Source organism: Aythya ferina (assembly GCF_964211825.1).
Source record: "Aythya ferina genome assembly, chromosome: 3".
Lineage (NCBI taxonomy): Eukaryota > Metazoa > Chordata > Aves > Anseriformes > Anatidae > Aythya > Aythya ferina.
The window spans coordinates 45,513,512-45,519,646 of record NC_140298.1 but is presented as its reverse complement, the minus strand read 5'-3'; positions in this window follow the sequence as shown (position 1 = coordinate 45,519,646).

The window sequence follows — 6,135 nt, the reverse complement described above, 5'->3', positions numbered from 1 at the left end:
CGCACCCGGGCCGCCCGCCCCGAGGAGGCCGAGGCCGCGGCCATGCCGGGCCGTGCCCGCCTCCCCGCCGCTATGGCGGCCCCGCAGCCCCCCGGCCTGCAGGCGGCCGAGGCAGGGCTGTGCCCCGGGGAGAGGGGCTCAGGCCCGGCGAGGCCGCTGCGTGCCCTAAGCGTGCCCAGCCCGCGGGTGAGGGGAGCCAAGGGGCGGCTGATGAGCGAATCGTAAATGCCATGTGGGATTGTTAATCCCCATTGTCTACTTCGGAGCTATGTCGCAACCGCCCTCCGTGAATACGCTTGAGAAATATGTGGGCAGATCTACTTCCACAAGCAAAACAGCAGTTGTTTTGAACAAAATAATGACAGCCTTTGTGGTGAAGTCTTTGTTTAAAGTTGCCTTACTACTCCCTGGTAACATATTCTCGTTATGTTTACACAGTAACAAGGAGGATGAGGCAAAACTAATCTTTGCCTACCTTTCTATGGAAACATGAAAATGTCATGCTGAAAGGAGCCAGTGAGCCATCTGCTGTTGTCCCTGACGGTGTCTGAGGTATCAGAAGTTACAGAAATTTTGTTGAGAGTTAAAAACAATGAAGTTTGCCAAAGTCTTGTATTCATCATTGCTTCTCCTCCCCCTGTTGCTGAGGGCATCCACTGCTCCATCTGGCACAGAAATCTTCATCACTGCCCATGAGGAGTCAGCAGCAGACACAGACACTGGGTTATTCTCTCATCCTCAGACTTCATCTTTGCAGAGTAGGGATGAAAAGAGTGAGCTGTGCTGCATGTACAGTACAGCTTGCGAGGTTTTGTGCACCAATGCTGATCCTGTTTTGAGGCACAAGAGGGATTTACGTTCTGAGGCTGCAGACGAACACTTTGCATTTTGAGGAAACTAAGCCCAAAAACAAGTTTCCCCTTTAAGGTGGTTTTAAAGGGAGGTTCAAAGCTGATCTGAAATTACGCAGTATGCAAGTTATTAGAACAATGAAGCCATGCTTTTATGTCATGGTATCATTACAAAATAGCGTATGTTAATGGAGGCTATTATTAAAATAAGTGGTTTTGGCAAATATGAGAAACGTAGACAAGGGATAGTGAGTGACTTTGGATAGATATCACCCTAAGAATTTCCATTTAATATTTATCTATGTACTTGAAACAAGAAATTTGTTAATAAATCAAAAATCTTAAATCAATCATTGTATCAGATGCAGATGCTGACACCTTTAATGAGGAAGAAAGCCAGGTTCTATTTTCAGTATTTTCAACCTTTTTATATCATGAATATATGACTACAAATTGTTGGAAGATGGAGGATGCATCAAAACATTTGAATAATCTCATCTAAATTTTTCATGGAAAGATCACTTTCCTCAAAAAAAAATCAAACAAACTTAATTGTATCTTATGCTTGTAATGAATGCTGAAATGTTTTGTTTGGAAAACAATAACAACAACAACAAGAGTTTGGCATGATTCATCTTCTTTAAAGATCTTATATAAAACTCTTCAAAACAATACATTTTTCTAGCTTCCAGCAATTTTCATTCATATTGGGATTTAAGAGTCAAGATAGACTATTATGAGATGGTGGAGTTCAGGATCCTAAGGGCAGAGAGGAGTTTGAAAACCTCGCTCATAACCCTGGACTCTACAAAGATCTGCTTGGAAGAATCCTATAGGATAAGCTCTTGGAGGTAGGAGGGGTCCAAGAAAGCTAGTTAATATTCAACAATTACCTCATCCAAGCAGAAAAACTGTGCATCCCAATAAATAGGAAGCCAGGTAAAAATGTCAGCAGGCTTGTATGGATGAACATGAGCTCCTGACACAAAAAGGAAGCATACAGTTGGTGGAAGCAAGCAGGGGTAACCTGGGAGGAATGCACACACGGAGACCACAAACTAGCAGTGTAGCCCAGAGGTGAATACCGTTTTCACTCCTGTTTAACATAGAATCACAGAATCATAGAATGGCCTGGGTTGGAAAGAAACTGAAAGACCATCTAGTTCCAACCCCCTGCTGTGGGCAGGGACACCTCCCACCAGACCAAGCTGCTCAAAGCCCCATCCAGCCTGGCCTTGAACACCTCCAGGGATGGGGCATCCACAGCTTCTCTCTGGGCACCTGTTCTAGTGCCTCACCATCCACATGATGAATAATTTCTTCCTAATATCTAACCTAAAGCTACCTTATTTAAGTTTAAAACTGTTACCCCTTGTCCTGTCACTACACCCTGAAAAAGAGTCCCTCCTCGTCTTTCCTATATGCCCCCTTTAAGTACTAGAAGGCCTTACTCCTCTCCCTGAAGCCTTCTCTTCTCCAGGATGAACACCCTCTCAGCCTGCCTTCATAGGAAAGGTGCTCCAGCCCTCTGATCATCCTTGTGGCTCTCCTCTGGACCTGCTCCAACAGGTCCATGTCCTTCTTATGCCGGGGGTCCCACAGCTGAGCACAGTACTCCAGGTGGGGTCTCACGAAAGCAGAGTAGGGAGGGTGAATGACCTCCTTCAACCTGCTAGCTGTGCTTCTTTTGATGCAGCCCAGGTTACGACTGGCTTTCTGGGCTGCAAGCACACATTGCCAGCTTATGTTGAGCTTCTCATCCACCAGTACCCCCAAGTCCTTCTCTGCAGGGCTGCTCTCAATCCTCTCATTGCCCAGCCTGTCTTCACACACGGGATTGCCCCAACCCACATGCCACAGGACCTTACACTTGGCCTTTTTGAACTGCATGAGGTGGGCACAGCTCTTGAGCCTTTCAAGATCCTTCTGGATGGCATCCCTGTGTCTACAGTGTGCACCACACAGCTTTGCCTCAGCAACAAACTTGATGAGAGTGCACTCTTCTCCCTGGTGACCAGCAATAGGACCTGAGGGAATGGCATGAAACTCCAGCAGGGGAGGGTCAGGCTGGGTGTTAGGGAAAGGTTCTGCCCCCAAAAGGTGGTTGGGCACTGGGACAGGCTCCCCAGGGCAGTGGTCATGGCACTGAGCCTGCTGAAGTTCAAGAAGCGCTTGCACAATACTCTCAGAAATGTGGTTTGTTGTTTGGGTGGTCCTGTGTGAAGCCAGGAGTTGGTCTCAATGATCCTTCTCAGTCCCTGACAACTCAGGATATTCTGTGATTCTAAAGGGTCACCAAGAAGGTGACTGGAGCACCTCTCCTATGAGGACAGGCTGAGAGCAGAGACTGTTAGGCCTAGAGAAAAGGAGGATCAGGTGGGATCTTATACCTGTACATAGATACCTGTAGGGAGGGTGCAGAGAGAATAGAGCCAGGCTATTTTCAGTGGTGCCCAGTGCCAGGACAAAAGGCAATGGGCATGAACTGAAACACAGGAGGTGTCATCTGAACATCATCAGGAAGCACTTTATTCTGTGCAGGTGACTGAGGCCTGAAACAGGTCCAGAGCAACCTGCTCTACATGTCCCTTTCTGAGCAGAGGGATTGGACCAGATGACCTCCAGAGGTCTCTTCCAACCTCAACCATTCTGTGATTCTGTGGTAGGGGCTTTTGTATTTTGTTTCCTTAACACAACACTTTAATTATTCCCATTGCACAAACAGAACAAACGAATCTTGCTAGACTTTATTCTTGATTGTGCGATCTTAATTGTACAATCATTTGCAATACTTTGATCAGATAAACACATTTTAGAATGTACTTATATTACCATGTCCTAATTTTAAGATAATGGAATTCATTCATGCATATTTTAGAGAGCGTAAGTTTTATTTAAATTGTGTTAAAATCTGTAGTAATGCCACCACTTTTTTTTTTTTTTTTTTTTTTTTACTTTTTTTTTTAATAATGCAGTGTTCGTTTTATAGAATCTTTTTAAGCCTATATTGGGTTTCCCATGAAAAAAATGCTTTCTCTTCCTTCTGTGGTAATGTGTTAGTCACATTTACACTGCTGCACAAACAGTAGGAATAATTTTTGTGTCTCTTGCAATGCAGTTTTATGATTTCCATAAAGGTAGACTTGGGAATTATATAGATTTAAGACAGCATCATTTTCTTCATAATGGCATGTGAGACTGTCTGAGACAGTACGTTGTGTGCTGGATAGGAAGTTGGACAAATAGAATGTTTTGCTGCCCTCTACGTGATGAATATTTAGCAAAGTAATGTTCTGGTATTTTGCAGAGCTCAGAAGGATGGTCTGTAGGCAGGATTTTAAATATTCTACATGCTTTTGAGCTGGAAGCCAGTGTTGCTGAAATGCTGAAGTGAATGTTACAAACCACAAATATTCTTCCACTGATAAACTGTCTTCTAAATCTAGTGATTTTTTTTCCTTTGCTTTGCAAACTCTATCAAGTATTTTGTCAAGAGGGTTTTGTCAGGATAACAAAACATAAAGCCAATACCTACGTCACATTCATATTTTGAATGCTGGTGCATTCATAATAATTTGGGGAGGAGGGGGAGGGAGGAATTATATGTGTCTGTCAAATATATACCAGAAAGAATAGACCTACTGCCAGATTCCACAGTACGGACTGCTGGCTTAAACAGACGTCTTGTATCTTTGGGCAATATGTGTATTTGTTTTAATTTAGAAGTGAGTGAGTGCTGCTGTGCCTCCATCTCACCTTCCATAGTACTACCAAAAGCATCCCCACTCATGCCACCCTTGATGTGGTTCTCTAAGACTGGATTTCGTTAAGATATTATAGAATGATATTTCTGTGAAGATATCAGAACTGAAAGAGTTGATGAACTTGTAGTGGAAAAGGAAGGCCGGTCATAGGATTTCAGTCAGAAGTACTGGGTAAAGCAGGACTGGTTGTAGCAGGTAAGAGAGCTGAGCCATGGAAGATCTTGGAAGAATGGAAGAAAAGGAAAAACATACATAGTGAAGGAACACAAATCAGAGAGGTCAATTATAGTGGAGGAAGGAAAAGGACAGGAGGAGAAAGCAGTCTCAGAAAAAAACAAGTATTGAGAGCTCTGTGGGAAACAGATCAATGTGCAGTACAGAGGGAGGCCAAATGCTTGTCTCAAAAGGAAAGGTCAGCAAAGAGAGACATTTTAAGTGTTATTTGTTGCTGAACTGTGGTGGTTTCACACTGATCACCAGCTAAAATCCACTAAACCACTCTCTCACTTCCCCTTTTTAGAGGAAAAGAGGGAGAAAATACAATGAAAAGAGGCTAAAAAACTGAGAGATAAGGACAGGGAGATCACTCACCAATTATTGTCATGGGCAAGACAGGTTCAATGGGAGATTAATATAATTTATTGTCTGTTACTAACAGACCAGAGCAGTGAGAATCTAAAAGCCAACTAAAAGCCAACTAAAACCACCTTTCTCCCATCTACCCACTTCTACCCCTGGGAAGTGCAGGGGAACAAGGAATAGTGGATGTCAGTCTGTAACATTTTATCATCTGCCACTCCCTCACAGTCACTCTCATCCCCTGCTCCAGTGTGGGGTCCCTCCCATGGGATGCCATCCTTCCTGAGGTGACCCTACGTGGGCTTCCCACAGGCTGCAGTTCTTGAAGAACTGCTCCAACACCGGTCCGTCACTCACTGACCCAGCTCTGGCCAGTGTACAGTGTACAGTGTGGGAGGGTGTCTGAGGTTCCAGTAACACCTCTCTAAAACCGCTGGAGAAAGTGCAAATAATGGAGCAGACCTTTGACTCCAGGTTGTGCTGGTCAGCTTGGACGGGTAAGTAGTATCTGTCAGCTGTAGAACTGGCACAAAATAGATTTCCTCTGGACAACTGACAAAAATTGACCATTTTTGATTACTGCAACAGGACCCAAATCCATTCCTGTAGCAGTGATTCCATGTGCTGGCCGTTTCTTAAGGCTTGTATGACTGATAGAAGAATGTCACCGTTATTTTGGTGGCTTTTTTTTTTTTTTTTTTGGGTCTGTACTCTTCCCTTCTGATCCCTAGACAGAAACTCATTTGCCAGCTTAGACTCTTAGCATGCTGATCCCTTTGATTGGGCAGTACTGTGTGGATCACACTAGATGCTTTCATGGTTTCATTGAACCAAATAAACTTTCATTATGCCTTTTGGAAGACCTATGATACCACATACAGCAGAGATTTATAGCCTGAGATAGCATGGTTCTTTTGATCATAACATCATGAGAAAGTTCA